Raw genomic sequence first — 19139 nt, forward strand, 5'->3', positions numbered from 1 at the left:
TTTATAACTAAAAAAAAGTATATTTAAAGATTTCTTGGGAATTCCCTAGTTGTTAGGACTCGGTGCTTTCAATGCGAGGGCCCGGGTTCAATCCCTGGTCGGGGCACTGAGATCCCTCAAGCTGCACGGGAGGCCCAAAAAATAAAAGGAAAAAGAAAAAAAAGAAAAAAGACTTCTTCCAAAGTTCAGTACACTTTAACAATCCTCCTTGGCAAGTTGAGTACCCAGAGGGCTGCTATCAGAGTCTCAGGTGCTGCAGTGGATGGTCAGACTTGGGCTAGCGTGGACGTGGGGCACAGGCGGCAGTGGGAGGAGAAAAGAGCTGAAGCTACCGCTCAGAGCCCCTAGGCCCACAGGCGAGTGCTGCCCGGGATGGCCAGCTCTCTTTCCTTGCTTCTCTGCCCTCTCCCTCCATACCTTGCACCCAACAGGGTGGCCGGGGCACATACCACTGTTAGAGAAGGTAGTCCAGGAGTCATCACATATTAGGGACTAATGTGCATTTCCTCTCTGGGTCTCCCAGTTGCCCTGTGAGGTAGGCAAGAACGGTACTGTTGCTCCTCAGTTAGTTAGCAGGAAGCTGATGTCTGAGGGGTTGCGACTCTAGCAAATTCCATAGCGGGGACCAGAAAACTCTGAACCCTTGTTTCCCTACACCAGTCAACGATGGTTTTCAAATTTTTTTTCTTTTTTTTTTTTGCGGTACACGGGCCTCTCACTGCTGTGGCCTCTCCCGTTGCGGAGCACAGGCTCTGGACACGCAGGCTCAGCGGCCATGGCTCACGGGCCCAGCCGCTCCTCGGCATGTGGGATCTTCCCGGCCCGGGGCACGAACCCGTGTCCCCTGCATCGGCAGGCGGACTCTCAACCACTGCGCCACCAGGGAAGCCCTCAAATTTTTTTTAAACCATAACATCTATGTGGAAACAAAATTTTATATGGAAAGTGTATATGGATATGAAAAAGATAAAATTGAACTACTTGGAACAGGAGTGAAAAGTAAGGACACCCCGTCTCCCCATAGGGAAAGGGTGTGCATGGTCGGGGAGGGACTCTTTATCGCCATGCTCAAGGAGCAAAGATGGAAACCCACTGGCTCAACCTGTTCTGAGCCATGAGGGATGGAAAGAAAAAAATCAGCCAGCAAAGGGCATGGAGAAGATAGCAGAACCCTGGGCGTGCTTTAGGCAAGTTCAGTATAAGCGAACTCTGGAGGAAACTTCCACAAAGTGTAGTGTTGTTAAATGTTACAGAGAGAGAGACAAGATGATTGACCCCAAGTAAGAGCTGAACTTGCAGCAAGAGAAGAAGAATTTCTGGAGTGGGAAGCAAGTGAATCTGCATACGGGAATTGACTCATAAGAAGTGTGTGGATTGAAAATTCTCTGCTTGTTCAGCATTTTCCTTTTAAATAGAACAGAAACAGGACTAGCTAGAAGGGTGAGCAGGCATTGAAAGAGTATGGCCTGAGCCTTATTTAGGAAACGAAGAGAAGGGAACTCATGGTGAGGGCAAGATGAGGGACTGATGGGGGTAAAAGGGGAGATGAGAAAGATGTGTATTTCTACTGTGGGGTCCGCTTTCTGACTCACTTTGTTGAAGAGAGAAACCCCTTCCTTTGAGAATGCATGTGAGGAAAATTGGAGGATCTGTTTGTTAAGGTGAAGTGCAGGGCGCTCAGCTAATGGTCACCATCTTCACTGAAGTCAGAGGTGGACATGTTCATAGAAAATGGGTGTGGAAGGGGAGCCATAGACACACGAGGGCTAAGGTTCTACCACATGTTGGGACATCTCGTCCAGCTTGCTTCTGCCAGCTCAGCAGACCAGGATTTATCTTCATCCCCCCAGCTTGTCATTGGTCACAGCCATCCTTCCCACCCAACCACCACCATCATGTGTCTGGAATCTCAGGCGGGGGGCTGTGTGTTTGTGTGTCTGTGCAGCTAACTCAAAAGTGTCGTCCAAAGCATTGACTGTGGGGATTCTTGACTCACTTAGTCCAGTCCATTTTTATCGAGCTCCAGATGTGTGCTGAACCCTTTGCCTGTTCCAACTTCCAAAAGCGATCAGTCTTTAAACTCTCCACTGACTCTGTGGCTCCCCGGCCTGTTTTCTTCCTAGCCATAAGTCCCTCCAGACACCCTGTCAGTGAAGTACCCGACATGTTAATCATTGCCAGTGCTTTGGCCTGAGGCCCCATTGGATGGCATGATCCCCGCTCTTGAGTGTGGCCTGTGCTGTCACGCTCACTGCTGCTGCCTGGGTTCCAGCGGGAGAGAGAACCCGACAAACCTGCCCAAGGCCATCTCCCAGGGGACCGCCAAGCTTCGGGGCTTATGCTGCAGGTGTGACACTAGCTGAGGAAGAAGGGAAAGCATCAGATGCTTCCAAGGGCAGCTTTACAGAGAGTGGAAGGCTTGGGGGTACATGATGGGCAGCGTGAAGGGGGACTACTCTTGAGTTCTAGAGAAGAGAGATAGTAGAATTTTTGGCGTGCATGGGTTTGGGGGTGGAGGTCTCTGAAGAAGGTCCATCTGGAGAATCTGATTTGTATCCAGAGGCCACAGGTGGTGCCCTGTCCTGTGTAGCGAAGTCTGGAGTAGCTTCTCCACTTCTCTCTGCGTAGGAATCACCTGCAGGCTCCGACTGCCTTTCCAGCAGCTCCCAGATGTCCTGCCTGGATCACATGTTACGTAGCAAGGCTGTGAGGGTGCCCCAGGGTATGGCCGATGGGGGTCTGTGCTGGGAGAGGCTAGGGGGCCCTCGATCAGGTTGTTTTAGGGTCCTCGGTAGGCAACCTGGTGCTGTCAAGGGTGATGGCTGGAATGGAAGTAAAGAAAGCTGGAAACCCGGGTGCACAAGATGGGTGGTGCCGCTGAGAGCCCCTCTGTGGAGACCCGGACCTTCAAAACACACATTCCGAACCGACGTGAGCCTCGTGGGAACTTTTTTAATGGTCATGTTCTTCTTTGTGGTCGTGATTCGTTTTTGACCGAAAGTCACACGGCGAAGCTAGTTGGCTTCTGTGTGGCTCTCTATTATTTTAGTGAATAGTAATACTTTTGTCACAAGAGAGTCACCTTATGACTATAAGGACCTTGTTATTTGCTAGGGAGTGGCTTGTGCATACAGGCTATCAAGTGTCCTGAATTTTAGACAGACCACTGGGCTGTATGCCTGTATCATAGGCTTTGACTTCCAGAGCAGTGAGATGTTTTTATATTTTATATGCTCATTTATATACATAAATACATATTCTATGTAAATATTGTATATACATAAAAATCAAAGTAATTAAATCCTAGAATCTTGGAGCCAAATGGTAAAGATTAGTTCAATCCTCTTATTTTTATATGAACTATTAAGATACAAGAAGAATAATTAATAACTTGGGCATACTCGTGTTTAGAAGTCTTACTGGTTCATTTAATATCTAAAGTACTAAGTTAGACCACATTATCACATTCTATTATGAATAGGATGAAGAAGGCTCCTTTCCTTTTGGGAAAAGAAAAGCAGCTTTAGGCTTAATAGTAAAGTCAGGTTTTTTTTTTGTTGTTGTTGTTGTTTTTAACATCTTTATTGGAGTATAATTGCTTTACAATGGTGTGTTAGTTTCTGCTTTATAACAGAGTGAATCAGTTATACATATACATATGTTCCCATATCTCTTCCCTCTTGCGTCTCCCTCCCTCCCACCCTCCCTATCCCACCCCTCCAGGCGGTCACAAAGCACGGAGCTGATCTCCCTGTGCTATGCGGCTGCTTCACACCAGCTATCAACCTTACGTTTGGTCCATGCCTCTCTCTCGCTTTGTCACAGCTTACCCTTCCCCCTCCCCATATCCTCAAATCCATTCTCTAGTAGGTCTGTGTCTTTTTGCATTTCCATAGTCACCACCTGTCGTTGGTACAGGCATCCTATCCCTGGCAACAGTCATCTTTTGCATAAATAGTATGCACAGGCTGTGATGTTGTCATTTTTAATATTTAAAAAACTTACTTTTTATTCTTGTAATTACTTTTTCATAAAACCTCTCTTAATTATTACAAAACAAAATCTTCCTTCACTTGTGTGTAGGGTGGACATTTGAAAGCAATGAGGTTCTGCTGGCCTTGCTCACCCTGAGGTTAGTGTCCGCGTGTGAGTGTCAGCTGCCTGGGGGGACGTGGCTCAGAGAACAAGGTCTGTCTTTTGAATAGTTTGCCTCTATTTACTTGCCTTTCAGCGATGGCAACAAAGCTTTTCATGGTTGCAAACACAATGTAAACTTGTTCTAATAAATATATGCAGTTCAACTAAGTGAATAGTGAGAACTCCTGACCGTTTAGCTGGTGGTGATGGGGGGGAGGTAAGGAAGGAGACCCCTCTGACAATAGATCTGACAACACCAAGGTCCAGAGGACCATGCAGTTCAATTCACTAATCCCCTATGAGGCAGCATAGGGCTTATCGTAGGAAAGCAGTAATGATGGCCAGCAAAGGCAGGCTGCTCAAGTACCAAGCACCCCTTGATCCAGCAGAGCCTGAAGCTGCGTCCTTGACTATGAAAACCGCCCTGCCCAGAGTTCTGTGACCCTCGGCTGCAGTACAGTTCTGTCTCTTGCGCGTTAGGTGAGATTCTCGACAGACGTGAATCGGTTCAGCATGTTTGAGTACTACCCTGTGGCTGGCACTTTGGGAATGCCCAGAATCAAAGTTATAGCACTGTTCTCTAGCATGTATGGTAGGATAAAGGACATGTCCCCACATATCCATCTACAAAGTAACACAGAGATATGCAGGGTGCCGTACACGGTTTATTGTCAATATAGGAAGGGAACACTCACTTAGCAGGTGAAATCACTGTTGATCTGAACAGGAAAGATGTATATCTGCTCCCCAGGGCCTCCATCTAAGAGGGTCAAAGATAGAATAATGATGGTAATGGCAGTGGAGAAATTAGGCTAAGTGGGGAGGGTGGGAGGTTTAGAGAGATGTAGAGTGTGCCCATGTGCTATGTCTTTGTCTCAAACATACCATGTTTTTCCTGCCCCTGCCCCTTGCTCTCAATGTCCTCCTTCTACAAGTCTTCCCTTCTTTTTTCTCTTGAAGACCTGCGTGAGCTTCAACTCACAACCTCCTGCTGCCTCCCCATGAGCATTCCTGGGCTATTCCAATCTAACTGAAAGGCTTCCTGATCACTTTTCAGGCCAGTTTGTTGGGTATTCTGTCCCCACTAATTCTCAGAAGGCAGAGTATTGCATATACATCGTGCAGGGCAAGCGCCCGGATGTACCGGGGATGGAGCAGAGCGCTCTTCACGGGTCAAGCGCCCTGATGTACCGGGGACGGAGCAGAGCGCTCTTCACGGGTGGATTAATTCATTTCATTGATGCTTGCTGCACTTCTATTACCTTGTGTCCTGCACTGTTCTCCTGCTGCAGGTGATGAGCAAAAAAGGAAGGTAGCCACCCCCTTGGAGCGCAGAGTCCAGTTGGGAATACAGACAGGAATATGGTGTCACAATGCAGGGGAGAGAATGCAAGGGTGGTAGTTGTGTGCAAAGTTCAACTGCAAATAGGAAGGCCTGTTACCGAGTCCAAGCTTGTACTGCTCACTGTACAACAGGCCGGTAACTCGAGAGACGAGGTGTCGGGGCAAGGAATAACCACTTTATTCAGAAAGCCAGCAGACAGAGAAGATGGTGGACTAGTGTCCCAAAGAGCCAACATACCCCAGTTAAAACTGAGGCTTCTAAAAGGGGAGGGGGCGTGGCTGGCAGTTGCAAACTTCTTGATGCCCGAATCCTTTGTTCTTGTTGCTGGCCACTAGGTCTGCTCACAGTGTTCCTATAAACCTCCAACAAGATGATGTTTTCTGTTCTGCAGCTTTATTTCTATATGAACGGAAAAGGTCGGAGCCTTGAGAATGGGCTGTCATGTATATTTCAGGCTCCAGGCAACATTCTTTTCAAAGGTGCGGAGCCAACGTGGCTAAGCACAGGCAACAGCGCACAAGGGTCAGAGCTAAAGGAATAGATCCACCATGGAGTCAGGTTTGTTCTTTTCTATTACAGGACCTCAGTCTAAACCAGACTGATAGGGGAAGGATTCCCAGAGGAAGTTACATATGAACTGAGTCTGAAAGAATTTGGCATTAGGTATAGATGAAGAAATAGTCATTGAACATGGAAAATGCATTTAGAAAACCTTATCAGGCACAAAAATGCAAATACCTGAGTTTCAATGCCTTTTCTACATGATTATGTTAAGCCTTCTCAGGCCTCAGCAACATCATCTTCGTTTTCTTAAGGATCTGACTCGTCTCAGGGCTGAGCCCAGGGTTCAGGATGTTCTCTCTCCAGTGAACAGTGCAAGGAAGACTCAGAGGATATCACAGAGGTCCGTGACATGCTTCTCAGTTTATTTATTATTTAAAGAACTTTTTACAAGAGTGTATAAGTGATACATGATGATTAGGGCATGGGAAGGAAGAAAATACTCATATACTTAAATTCTACCAGCCGGGGAGGCAGCAACCACCTGTAACATTTTTGCTTTATATCCTTCCAGATGTTTTCCTGCAAGCTTGCCTTTTATTATTTTTCCAAAAATAGGATCCTACTATCCTATACATCCTGGTCTACAGCCTGCCTTATGCAGCCAATATTCTGTGACCATGCTGAGCACTTATTAGAGTATAAACTTTGTAATAAAGTAATTCCAAGTGCCTCATGACACCTACAGTTTGCTTTGTGAGTCCAACAGAGGTACAGAGAATCAGTTTTCAGACTTTTTATTCTTACATAGGTAGTGTTGGTTGTAGGGATACTGGTGGTTAAAAGACAAGGAAGAGGGGAATGAAAAGGAGCTCTACCTCGAAGCGATTTTTTTTTTTTAACATCTTTATTGGGGTATAATTGCTTTACCATGGTGTGTTAGTTTCTGCCCTATAACAAAGTGAATCAGTTATACATATACATATGTTCCCATATCTCTTCCTCTTGCGTCTCCCTCCCTCCCACCCTCCCTATCCCACCCCTCCAGGTGGTCACAAAGCACCGAGCTGATCTCCCTGTGCTATGCGGCTGCTCGAAGCAATGTTTTAAAGAACACTTTCTAAGACATTTTGCCCTGAAAAGGTTCATATCACTAATTGTTGCTTTTATTTACTAGAAAATGCTGTAAAACTAGCTGCCTTTAAATTAGAGGATATCAAAGACTAAAGTTTTCATGCCCTTCTAGGATGATTTCATTTGAATTTCCCTTATCGAACTTAGTTGATATTTTGCTAATGATGTAATTATTTATTTAGGCTTAAACGATTCTGTGCAAATACCTTATGAAATGCTTTCTTTTTTTAAAGCACCTTTTATTTATTTTTACTAAGCCAAAAAACACACTTCACATCTGGGAGCAACCCACGAATGGACTTGCTTTCGTTTGAAGACTCATAATTTAGTTTCACATTTTTGACTAGTGACTCTGGGCCTGAGGCCCCACAGATGAGACAAGGTTTCTGCCCTTGAGGTCACAGTTCTAATGAAGAAGCAGAGCCAGGGCATCACCTGGAAGCGCACTGCTCGGGGGTGCCCTCCCGAAGGAGGTCATTGGCGTTGGAACTGAGTCTTGAGGGACGAGAGAAAGTTGGCCAGGTGACAAAGGGTGAGAGTGACACACCAGGCAGAGGCGAGAGCAGGACAGAGTCCAGAGAGGTAGGAAAAAGTGCATCCGGCAGAGGTGGTACAGGCAGGCAGTATTGCCAGCGTGAGCAGTGCCGTGTGAGGCCCGCAGGAGTTGGAGTAGAGCTGGCAGGATGTGGGGCTTTACCCTGATGGGTAGTTAGCCAAGAGACTGCTATGAGCTGTTCTCCAGGCCATTGGAGATACAGGTCTGAAGGCTTTGCTTAAAGCTGTAAGTAAAGATTCAGGAGCCTCTGAAGACCTGTGCCTTACTCATCTCAGTGGCAGAACAAAGGAATAGAAGCACGAGTGGGGTCAATAAGAGATGAGGAAAAAGAGGATCATAAACAGTGACACTGAGAAAATATGGTCAAGTAAGGAAGACGATAGAAGCTGAGGGGAGGAGGAAGACGGCACTGGTCCAAAGGGGATGCTTAGCATGGTTGAAAAGCACCACGGATATAGGCTGAGAGAAAACAGCTAATGCAGAGGGAGAGTTCGGATGTCTGGGAGAGAGTGACGTAGGGATGAGATCGAGGATGCTGGTGATGAGATGTCCCTCCTAAGTTCCAACCATCCTCTCCTCTGAGCCTGCAGGAAGACAGCAAGGAAGAGTGGAGCCAGAGGTGGCTTGTAAGTGCAAAAAGGCTTAGGAAGTAGAGAGAGAGAGAGTTCCTGATGGCCTCATTTTCCTCAATGTAGCGGCTGCCTTCTGAGAACAGGGGGTGGGCCGAGTTAGAAGGTTTGTGGGGCAAAGTGAATGATAAACCTGCTGCAGAGAAGAACTACAGAAGGAGTGGATGAGGATTAAGGCAGGAAGAGCTATCCTAGGACAGTCCCTGGCCCACAATAGGTGTTCAGTTAACATTCAGTTAAAACATAATGTCAGAAGATGGTTGAATAGGATCAAGAACCCGACTGAGGTTGGCAGCCACGGATCTATTGTGGTGTCATGATGCGTGTGCGGTTTCTCTTTAGTTTTCAGTCCCAGAGATATAGTAGAAGGACGGAAACTAACCTAGTGTTGGTCTTTTCCTGGGAATTGCAAAGTTCAAAGGTGGAAGGGAATGAAGGGCATTGTTAAGAGAGTGGTTAGGGGGTGAGCCAGGAGGATCTGCTCTACTAGGAGAAAAAGGAGGGGCTCAGGGGTTGGAAAAGCGGGACTGTCACTTTTTATGATGGGTCCATAATAAATGCCATACGTACAAAAGTTTCCTCGTTTTTTAAATGATGATCTTCATATATTGTTAGTTTTAAGTTTTTCTAAGATAAAATGAGAAGCAGTCTGAACTTCCAACAAAATACACATGCAAGTTCAAGTGGTAATGAGAGAAACACATACATGACGTAGCTGGGAATTTGTGATGATACCACATTTCAGTGGGGTTAATGCCACTGTGAGAAGTCTCGATGTCCAGCACAACATTAAAAATCAGGTCTGGTTCTTTCTCCCTTCTGAGAATAGAGGACTGTGCTGAACTCATATTGATGGCTACTGCACACACTCACTGATTCAGGAACTAGGGCCATCCCTGTGTGGTACCACTTATGTGCTGAGTGCCGTGAGTAGCTAGGAGCCGTGGAAAAGACTGCCCGACGCTCAGACTGGTTTCTCGTTTGGTTTAGGAGAAAAGGTCAACTAACGTACATGTCTTTTAAAACAAAGTGTGTGATCAAGTGGCCACATGAGCGGTAGAGGATAATAAATATGAAATGATTTTGCAGTGTAGATAAACTGTGTGGCCTACGGTAGCCTAAGAAAGCTTGATGAATTTGGTGAAATTTTAAACAGTAGTTAGAGAGGAAAAGTATGAGAAGCTCAAAAACCAGATAGTATACCCTCAATAGGTTATCCATTGCTATCTTGACTTCTATAATTGAACCACATTCAAGGCTAACTTGAAAACTGCAAAGAGGCCTGAAACATAGCTTTGGGGTACAGCTTTAAAAATAAATAAATTAATTAATTAAAATAAACATTTAAAATATTTTAACTGAAGAATAAATCCATTTCTCCATCACTGGGTCAACTGGTTGAAATTCAGACATATGGAAAATTTTAACTTTCAATTCCAGACCCTAAGCCTAATTCTGGGAGAAAATCCATTAAAGTAACGAAGGAAGGAAACAATTGAACAATGAATCTTTATTTTGTGGAGAATACAGTGAATGCTGGGAGGTACATCACCATTTCCATTTTGTGCTTTTAGATTTTTACAAGCACCAACATCTTTGCCTAAGAGTTACCAGGCTGTGGTTTGTAACTGTCTTCAGGGTAGGAGTGGGTAGGAATTTACAGGATGTTATCCTTCAAGAAGAGCTAGGAGAATTTTTTTTGGATGCAGAAACTTAAAACTAGCCAGGTTTTAAAGTAGTTGAGTGACTCTTCCCCTGGAAAAATAATTAGTTCTCAATCCTTTTAATTTGAGTATTCAGTAGAGCTGTCATTGGGAACCAAAGGAAATGAAAATGTAGGTGGATACGGTTCCTACCCTGTTATAAGGGGCTTATAACAGACTACTTTGCATTTCACACAATGTTTTACATTATTTCATTTTTTCTCCAATACATTTCATATAGTTTCCAGGAGTGCAAGCAAATTGCGGCTTTCACTGCTTTTTGAAAAAAAATTGTTTTGGGGAGTTGTGGAGATTTACTTGCTGCAAATTTCACTTTTAATAAATGACATTGAAATGTTTTTAATGTCCTGAAATAACTGAATGAAGGTTTTAAGAGTCTTGTAATTAAAATGAAAATATAAAAGCTATGAATAGACATTGTAGAGGAATCACTTCTATTGTTTTTTCTTTTGGAATTTGTGGATCAACTATATATAATTTGTAGTTCAAAAGAATTGAGAAATGTGTCTGTTTGGGTCTAATATTGTCCTTTCTAATGTTTCTAATCTCAGTTATCTTCACTTATAGGACAAACATCTCCGCTTACCCGGGCTACATTTTTCAATATTCCTTTCATGGGTTCAAACATGTTAGTCATCATCATACACATTTCCAGTGAGTTACGAATGTGATATTTTTGGATTTTCTCGGTTTCTAGACTCTGGATTTTAAGACACTCAATTGATTTAACAGGTGTACAAGGAACCTAAGTAAACCTGGCCGTGTTAAATGTTCATGTTAATTGTAAACTATATCCTGCTTTCAGGTATGTTTTTAAAATGTTAAGTGTATCTTAAAAATAAGGAAACTTGATAAATGTTCGGAGATTTGACAGGCACCTATTAAAGTTGTCAAATGTATCAAGGGCCCTAGTTCCCTGCGTCGTACAACGCTCAGGATGGATTTTGGTCATGTGAACTGCAGAAGGCGGGACTGTGGGCTTTTTCCACTTAAAATTTAAAATCATTTATCTTTTGGGTGTTAACAGAGGACATTTTTAAGTTGAAGGGAATGAAACAATTATTATCTTCCATGGTTGTGTTATCATTAGTAGATAAGTTAACGGCTTCCTGTACAAATAATTGGGGATCAGTATACCTAAGATTTGGGTTCTCTTTAAGACAAAAAAAATTATCTATAGATACGAATCCCTCTTCAGGGTCATTAGACAAATTTCAAAGTGTTCGTGTGCATGAAAAGATGCCATATTTTGAATTTTTACATGTTATGTGAATAACAGTTTGGCATAAAACAGCTGGATCACAGTATGTCGTTTATGGGTTTTTTGTAAATTAGTGTAACATATAATACTCATAAATGTCACACTTTCAGAGAGGAAGCAGGTGTCTTTTGAGCAGCTTTTATGTGGAGGGAACAGGGCCACTCTGGTTTACCCAGCAGTAGCCGTGATGCCGCTATAGCATCTAATGGCCTGTTGTGTGATTAACTCTGCTCAGTTGGTCCCTTTTTTGGTTCACTGAGGGCTTCTTCCTCCTGTCCTTTCCTGTGACCATCCATTCTTCACGAGAGTACAGACACTGCCCCTAGACGGGAGAACAGATCTTCCTGTCCTTGGTTTTGTTTATACTCTTGCTTTCAAATCAAAGTTTAGATAAGAATCCCTTGTTTAATCATTTTCAGTTAGCTTCCCGTGTTTGGAGCCCTAGGTTTTTCTCGCTTTGAAACATTCTCTTTGTTAGCAGTTAGATGCCTCATGAATAAAACTTGACTCATTCTACTCTAAATGGATGTATTGTTTTAGAAATCTAAATCATTTGGAAGGGGCTGAAATCAAACACAGAAACCTCATTCCTTAAGTGACAGCCACTGCTAACAGTTGCTATATTAGTGTTGGTTGTCACCAACTTATTTCTTATCCAAAGCATCTGTCGAACCTCTGCTCGGCAAAATGAGGATATTAGCGTCCTTTCTTCATCTCTTCTCCCCATGACTAAGGTGACAAACCAGTCCTGGTTTACCCAGGACTTTCCCAGTTTTAGCACTGAAAGTCCCACGTCCAGGAGCCCCCCTCGCTCCCAGGAGGGTCAGCCCTTACCTATAAACTCCCAATGTGTTAGACCATCATTTTTACAGCATCATGGTAATACTTATTGTTAGAGCATAGCTGTGAATGCTTGTTTTGTCCATAGATTGTTTCTAAAAGTCAAAAGCCAATATGCAAATAGTATTCACTGTGGAGCCACGGAATATAATAAGATCCATGGAGAAGGACATTCCACACTGAATCACTGAATTTTGCTGCTTGAAGGAGATTTTCCAACAGCTTCGATTCTTTATAGACACTCTTCTGCTTTGGGGCTACATTCAGCTCCCACTGTTCTTCTGCATCCATGTTGTTCCCTTCCTTAGATTCCTGTTTTCATTTGGTAGACTATTCCCTTTGAGTAGCTTTTTATATATAATATGCACAGATGGTAAGCTCTGTTACTGCATGTTTGGAAATGTCTGATTTTGCCTTCACACTTGATTGATAATTTCAGTCTAGATTCAAAATGATAGTTCCTCAACTTTGAAGGCATTGCCCCTCTGTTACCTACAATCTAATGTAGCCAATAAGTCTGGTGCTAGACTGATTCTTCTAACTTGGTTGATTGTGTATGCATGTGTCTGTCTACCTCTTTGAAGCTTTGGGGAATTTTTACTTTATCCTTAGTTCTGATGTTTCATCAGTGATCTTTTTTCATTAATCTTTTTTTTTTTTTTTTTGGCCTTTACGATCTGAAGTCTCCTCTAGCTCAGGATATTTTTTCCCCACTAATACTTACTCCCTCTTCAGCTCTTCACCTAGAACTCCAGGGGATGGATTTTGGACGTCCTGGAATCAACTCTCCATGTCTTTCCTATTTTCCTTTGTTTTTTTGCTGTACTTTCTGGAGATTTTCTTGGCTTAAATTTTTCCACCTGCTGGATGAGTCTTGAGCCATATAAATTCTATTATTTAGTCCATGGAGTTTTCTGTTTTGGCATTTATTTGTTTAATCATCTGAGAACGTTCCCATTCTTGTTCCTTTTTTGCATGAAAGAAATGTGAATGTGAACATTGTTCCAGCCCTTAAGAAAGTATTGTTCTTGACAATGATGATCTTGACAGATGATCTTCTTGGATTGCTTAGAATTTTTCTTTTCCAGCACCAAACACTTCTTTAATTTGTAGATAGAAAGTGTTACTGTTTCCCACCAAAACGCCAACTCCAACTAAGTTACCCGTCTTAGTTCCTTGGAAGAAGTTAGGCTTTCTAGTTTCCCGTGCTCCCCCACTGTTCTGGAATGTCTTTCCTTCCATCTCCTAACTCTTCCCTAAAAGCTTGCCCACCCTGCACTTCATTTACACAGACAGTCTGGGAGCCCCCTCAACCAGAAGCAGTCTCTCCTTTATCTTCACATTCAGTGAGCCTTGGGACTTCTCTGGCGGTTCAGTGGTTAAGACTCCACGCTTCCAGTGCAGGGGACCTGGGTTCCATCCCTGGTCGGGAAACTAAGATCCCACGTGCCACGCGGCATGGCCAAAAAAAAAAAAAAAAAAGAAAGAAATTCATTGAGCCTTTTGATTGAACCTTTCTTGCCATTGCCCCTCCCTCTCTCTTCAGGATTCCTGAAATGATGGCAAATAAGAGTGTTGAGAGGACAAGAAAATTCCCAGACATGGAAGGTTGAAGGTGAGGAGGTCTAGTGAGCAGGGGAGGCTGCCTCTGCCAGTTACCTGGTATGAAAAGTGGCTACTCAGCGGTTAGGGGCTTACATGTCTAGCTCTCACCTAGAAACCTAATTGGACTGAAACTTAATTTTTCGAATTATTTTGTGTTCCAAAATCCTTCCAAGTAACAATTAGTCAAATAGATGACCAAAATAGCAACTATTAAAATTCTCTTTATGGAGCAGGGAATAGAATTTTATAACCTGGATGCATTCCTAAAATGTCTTGTGGTTTGGCTTCAGTAAATTACTACTTTACATACAGCTTTTAAAATATATTTAGACTTAAGTTTAAAGAGTGAGAACCACTTGTGTAAACATGGTTGAATACCGTTCTTTTAATGAATGGGCTAATGTTAGTTATAGTCTTTCTTCACTTCCTCTGGAAAGCCCATTTCTCTGGGGGAGGGCTTTAATTTATATTCACCTTGAAAAGTGAGAGGAATTCACCTTAGTGTATTTTAACTCAGCCACAGAATTCTCACTATTGCTACTGAAAGCTGCTTGGCCCAAATCTCTGAATATGATGTTTTTTAATTGGACTCTCTGTCATAAAATAGCAAATGGCAGTGCATGTGTTCCTAAAGTAGAAAATCGGTATGTTTAGGGGATTCGAATAACCCTTTTTTTATGTGTGCTTTAATAGAGAAAATCCTCCCTTTCTCTTTTTTTGAAAAACAATTTTGCAGTTAGTGTTTCGGTGAAGCAGTGAAGTGAGGCAGGAACCAGTAATGAAGGGCTTCCTGGGTGGGGTTCAGGATCCTGGGTTCATCAGTCAGCAATGGGGGGAACTTCTGAAGGATGGAAACAAAGAAGCCACGTGATCGCATCTGTCATACACATGACAGGATGAAGGTAGGATCGGAGGCAGCCCAGTGGGGAGGTCATGATGTAACCCATGTCAGAAAGTAACGAGGCCGTGGGCCAAGGCAGTAAAAATGGGTACTGTCCAACTCTAACTTTTTATGCTGTATTTATTGTGCTGCCGTTAGACTCATTTACTGGTTATTTTGTAAAGATTTAGCTCTTTGAGAGCTAGAAGGGATAGTGGAGGTTCTTAAGCAGTCCTTTCATTTTACAAATGGTAAAGCCTAAGTTCTAAAGAAATGAAATGATTCCTCCAAGTCAGGCAACTCATTACGAGCAGAGCTTGGGCTTAGACCCAAGTCTCCTGATTCCAAAGCCAAAACTATTTTTGTGATGCTTCCCACCTGTCCTGCCTGCTCTCTGCTAGGCACTTGCCCAAGCCCATGTCCCACCTAAGGATCTGTCACCTGGAGGTTGATGACACAGTGGGATATTGACCGACTGACGATTATTTTATAGTCAGCTCATGCCCTGACTCTTCCAAATGACTCATTTCTAATCTTCCTCACTCTTCCCAAATGCTCATTCTTGCTCATCACATTCAGAAGATGGTCTTGTCTCTTACTTCTCAGAGAAAAATGGAAATCATCTGAGAACACACTGGGCTACTGCCTGCCAACAAATCTACTAACTCCCAACTGCCTGCCCTTTGTTTTAACAGCAAAAGGGTCCTGACCTTATTTAACACTGTGTCCTGGATCCTGGGTCCCAGTTCCTCCTGTCTTTTCAGGGATATTTTTGATTATTTTCCCTGTTCTAGTATTTTCAACCATTTTTTCTCTAAAAGATGTATCCTGTCATCATTTATATATCAGCCGGACTTTTTCATTTAAAACCCTGCTTAGGGGCTTCCCTGGTGGCGCAGTGGTTAAGAATCTGCCTGCCAATGCAGGGGACACGAGTTCGAGCCCTGGTCTGGGAAGATCCCACATGCCACAGAGCAGCTAAGCCCACGTAGCAAAACTACTGAGCCTAGAGCCCGTGAGCCACAACTACTGAAGCCCGCATGCCACAACTACTGATGCCCGTGCACCTAGAGCCCGTGCTCCACAACAAGAGAAGCCACCACAATGAGAAGCCCATGCTTTGCAACAAAGAGAAGCCCCAGCTCGCCGCAACTAGAGAAAGCCTGCGTGCAGCAACGAGCACCCAGCGCAGCCAAAAATAAATAAATAAATTTATTTTAAAAAAACAGCTTAGCATACCTATCCAGTGAGGACATTTCACTCAGTTATTCATTTCATAACTATTCGTGAGCAACCACCATGTGCTAGGTGTTGGGTACGCTGTCATGTACCAAAGAAATGGGGTCTCATATAGTCTAACGGGGGAAACAAATGCTAAACAAATATCTGTACTTGCTGATCATTTAGATTGGAAAATGCAGTTCTAACCAATTTTCTGGTAGTAGGCAATATATTTCAGTTTTTTCATAGGCGCTGTATTTCAGTTTCATAGTCAAATTTGTGGTAGTGTGTTCTCTGTAGCATATCTGTGCACTACCAGAGGACTGGCCTTTGCTCTGGGTTTAATTTTAATATCACATGACCAAACGTCCTTACCGTTAGAGGCTATTGTACACACCCAAATAGCTGAGCTAACAATGCAAATAAACTGAATCTGAAGAAATATTCATCTGCTCATGGAGTTAGAAACTAAAAACCACATATATTTATTCTAAATAAAATTTATTCTCAAATAAATAAAACCTACTTAATATAATCTAAATTTGCAAGATAAATTGAAAAAAATCCTAATGGTTTTCCATGAAGAAACCAAAAATATTATACAGAAAGAATCATCTGTTCAGTTTAGACTCTCCAAAATATTTTTAATGACATTCGTATTAAGTTGGAGCCTTTTAAAATTAGCAAAAATAACTGTGTAAGCACACACTAGGTATGCTAATGACAAGTTGAATAAAAAGAAAAAGTTTTCTCAAGTACAGATGTAAAATGAGAAGGTTTCTTTGCGTATGTCAATTATCACCCTCCTAGTTTCCTCGTGGGCTACATAATTCAATTTTAGCATTTCCCCTCTTTTTAGAAGTAAAAGCAGTCCACATTAGCAAAACCAAAGATTTCCAGGAAGTACTAGTTGCTGTAATGGTGGGGAATGCGTAGCTGAATAAATCACTGTTCGGTAGGAACTGTAAAATGTTTTATTGGAAGTCTGCTCCCCATATTCAGGTTTCCCTGAACCTGAAAGCCTATTGAAATATCCTCAGTGTTAAATGAACAGTAAATAAAAACTCTGTGATATATTTGGTAGTTTGTTTTTTTAAAAAACTGATAAGTCAAAGCCTGTTTTTCTTGACTGATGTGGGAAAGTTGAGAAAAGAAAAAAGGCCTCCAGTGAAAGGAAATTACCTTTCTAAATATAACATTTTAAAGTGATGTAACAGGTTTTTCCATATGTTACTTGAATAAAACTAGTGTTTTTACAGAAGCATTTTACAGTACTCACCATTAAATAAACTGCAACAACAAATTTAAATTTCTAAAGCTATCTTCCAAAATATTAGTTTATTAAATAACTAGTATAAGAAAACATGTGATATCTTTGGTTTCCCCTTACTAAAATCTGTTTTACTTTTGAGTCAGTCCAACTTTAAAAACCACAGCCATCTGAATTCTGTTCATATTAGGGAATTTTGCTATGTAAACTAACATTGTTCATTTTCGTTGCTTGCTAACACATTCTGAATCACTTAAAGTTATTGATCTAGGTTGAAAGAAGCTCTTGGACTCTAATCTATATTCCTCTAATCTATAAAAGCCATTGCTGGGCTTCCCTGGTGGCGCAGTGGTTAAGAATCCGCCTGCCAATGCAGCGGACATGGGGTCGAGCCGGGAAGATACCACATGCCGTGGAGCAGCTAAGCCCGTGCACCGCAACTACTGAGCCTGCGCTCTAGAGCCCATGAGCCACAACTACTGAAGCCCATGCGCAGCAACAAAGACCCAACGTAGCAAAAATAAATTAAGTAAATAAATAAAATTTTTTTAATGTTGCTTATAAAATGTTTCTGCTTAGAAATGCTCATCCATTTCTATAGTTTCCTCCATTTTATTAAGTGCAGAATCTGCCAAAACTTTATGAACTTTCATAATCCCCTTCCTTCTTATTTCTGTCTGGACTCGAGGATCTTTGGAAAGTCTTGTCTTACTCATTCTAGTCCTCTACTGATGTACTAACTACTAAGCCCCAAATTTTAATATTAGAGTTATATTCTTTTTATGCTTTCAAGATCACACTGGGTAGCATGCTGTCTCTGGGTGTTGTTACTAGCTAACTCTGTGACAGTCCATTCCACTGACTGGAGGTTCCGTGGGGGGTAAGAACTAGGTCTGTCCTAGTCACTGCTGTGTCCTCAGCACCCATGCCTGGTGCGTTATTGGTGCTCAGATGTTGGATGCATTCAGGTCATTTTAAGAGTAACACAGGTCTCTTGGGTGATAGGAAAGTGAGATAGGAAAGTGTTGATAACTGTATTATAGCATTTGCAATACAGCTACCATCCAGTCTATTGACTGGTATACATCCCTTGAAAGCCTGCTATCTTGTATACTGGTATACATCCCTTGAAAGCCTGCTAAGAGGCTCGGTATTTTTCTTTGTAATTCTAGTGCCTTTAACAGCACTTGAATGAAGGTCATTCATTCAAGAAACATTCACTACTTCACATTCTTGCCCATTTTCCCCTCCAACATTGAAAAATAAAAGGAAAATCGTGTTGGAATCCCCAGTTCTGTTTGGCCAGCTTTTTTAATAAAGAGGTCCGCTTTGCTCTAAGAATGAAAAAGAGAGGGACACACAGGGGAATATGAGGAAGGGCCATCTACTCTAACTCCTAACTCAGATTCAGTATTAGAATTAAGGATGCTTTGTCAAGTCATTATGCCAGCTGTTAGCCTTTTTAAAAATATAAACAGCAAATGACAAAATCTAAGCTATGGGTCATCAAAATCTGGTGTGCAGAGTTTGTGTTGTCTATCTGCTTTTGGTTTCCTTTCTAAAAGATTCACAACCCACTTACCATTTAATATAGCCCAGATTTGGGAAGCATGCAGTATCAGCCTAACGTTTCTTAATAAAATATAAAGAACTTTAATCAGTTCTACATACACACAGCTGGTGTGTGATCCTGCGGAACCCAAGAAATGATACAAACTAAAGACTGAACTTGTCATTTCATCAGTCTTCTTTCTTTGCAGAATGTAGTGCCTGACAAGTCATGCAAACCTGATGTATTACATCAGAATTGAGTGGGTAGAACCTTCACTTGAACAGTTTTTTTCTAATGTATCTATTAAAATGCCACAGAAAACAATTCAACTTATTAAGAATTGCTTTATGTATTTTTCCCAAGAACACACCCATTTTGTAATATGAGATATATTCCTCAGAGACCTTGCTTTACCCACTTTATAAACTCCTGGCATAGTGCCTGACACACGTCAGGCATTTACTATATAATTTAATCAAATTGT

At 42.3% G+C, this 19139-nt stretch overlaps 1 protein-coding gene across 5 annotated transcripts in view; it reads left to right on the forward strand.

The window, feature by feature from the left end:
- PLEKHG1 (pleckstrin homology and RhoGEF domain containing G1) overlaps positions 1 to 19139 on the forward strand; it is a 223045-nt gene that overhangs the window by 32060 nt on the left and 171846 nt on the right. Inside the window, exon 2 of one of the 5 annotated variants that reach the window (XM_073789725.1) lies at positions 13674 to 13742. The exons of 3 other annotated variants lie outside the window; for them this stretch is intronic. The gene's annotated coding sequence lies outside the window, so the exon portion shown is untranslated. Of the gene's footprint in view, positions 1 to 13673; positions 13743 to 17612; positions 17633 to 19139 lie in introns of those variants that run through there. One more of the 5 variants, XM_073789726.1, reaches the window with a different exon arrangement.

Source organism: Tursiops truncatus, chromosome 12, assembly GCF_011762595.2.
Source record: "Tursiops truncatus isolate mTurTru1 chromosome 12, mTurTru1.mat.Y, whole genome shotgun sequence".
In the NCBI taxonomy this organism is placed as follows: Eukaryota; Metazoa; Chordata; class Mammalia; order Artiodactyla; family Delphinidae; genus Tursiops; species Tursiops truncatus.